Genomic DNA, 1516 nt, shown 5'->3' with positions numbered 1-1516 from the left:
AAAAAAAAAAAAAAAATAGACAATCAAACTTCTCTGAGGCATTAATGACCTCTTAACACTAAGAAGATAGTCCTATCTCCAACTGGTATTAAAATAATGTTCATTTTCCATAAGTTTTCTTTTTGTGCCTTTTAGTCAATGTCTGCAGCTGACATTCACTAAAACAACGCAGCACAAAAGCCAAGTCTGCCCATGATGACACTACAAAAGCTATCCAGGAGATATTCCAGATCAGGAAAGGAATACATAATAGTGAGCCCTTTAACTTCCACTTGTTTTTAATGCTGGTCATCTTGCATTTAAATTATGGGTTTTTTTTTACTTAACTCTGAAGTTACTAATCAAGTTTGAATTTAAAATAGATACAAAATTCAGACTTTGCATGGTAATAGTAAATTGAAACTCTCTTTTGTGGAAGAAAGAAGCTAATTTTAAGTTGTCTCTAGACAAACTGCCAGAAAAATTACTACTGTGAAGATCAATTGTTTATTATGTGTGGAAACAATACAAAACAAAATGAATAATAAGGAAAATAAAAGGCAACAGTACTTTGAAATCAAGTAAACGTTAGAACAGAATTTTTAGACAGAATTATTTTTTCTAACTAAAAATGCTGTTAATATAATGAAAATGCATAAAATGAGTAATAACTAATGCAAATTTCAAGAGAGAAAAGATAAGATAATATTTCCATAGAAGATGTTGGTGCAGGCAGCGGCGGGCCACCCAGGGATAAGCCCCGCAGGAGGAGGGAGCGGCAGAGGCCGGAGCGGGGTGAGGAGGGGCCGGGGCCAGGAGGGAGGAGCGCTGGGAGGAAGAGGCCGGGCCGCGAGAGCCCCCGCCCCGGGAGAAAGGAGAGGTGGCCAAGCGTTTCCTGGCGCATTCCCTGCCCGCTCTACTGACTCACTCGGCCAAGGAAACGTCCGGGCCAGCCGGGACCCCGCCGTGGACCCAGGTGAGGAACCGCGTGCGCCCGCGTCCGCCCTGCAGCCTCCGTAGGGTCCGGGTAGCCCTTGGAACCTGGGCCAGCCAGGGCGGCGGGGCAGGGACTGAGCGCCCGGCCCCCCCGCCCGGCGGTGCAACCTCCGGGATCGCTCTGGCCCCAGCGTCCCCAGCTCCCGCCCGAGGCTCCAGGTCCCCGCACCCCTAAACCGCGCCCCGGTAAAGGTACCTACTGACCAGAAAAAGCACACTCCAGCCCCCGCCAAGGGACAGCGCCAGGCAGTACCCGCCACAGCGGGAGGTTGAACTGTCGTGAGAATAACTGCCGGTTCGCCAGTTGCCCGGCAGGAGAACTCGAACTATGGCGAAAAAACCGGCAGATCAGAAAGCCACTGTCGCGGGAGCCCGAACTCTCGCGCGAACAGCCGCCAGACGCGCTGCAGGAGCGCGGAGCACAGTGCCGCAGGGGCATCCTTGAAGCCGGCTGGACCCGCAGCAGGAGCGCGACTTGCCGGAGCTTGTGTGGAGTGTCGCTGGCCTCCAGAATGAGACAGACCCCAACTTCCAGCTCGCC

The 1516-nt window shown here is 51.1% G+C and overlaps 1 pseudogene; it reads left to right on the top strand.

Annotated features, from left to right (window-relative positions):
* The first annotated feature begins 673 nt into the window (after nucleotides 1–673).
* The window catches only part of LOC108307112, a 29084-nt pseudogene continuing 28241 nt past the window's right edge, over nucleotides 674–1516 (top strand).

The sequence above is a fragment of the Cebus imitator genome, unplaced genomic scaffold (genome assembly GCF_001604975.1).
Source record: "Cebus imitator isolate Cc_AM_T3 unplaced genomic scaffold, Cebus_imitator-1.0 Scaffold76, whole genome shotgun sequence".
In the NCBI taxonomy this organism is placed as follows: Eukaryota; Metazoa; Chordata; class Mammalia; order Primates; family Cebidae; genus Cebus; species Cebus imitator.
The sequence above is the reverse complement of the archived record's forward strand: the minus strand, read 5'-3'. Positions and strand labels throughout refer to the sequence as shown.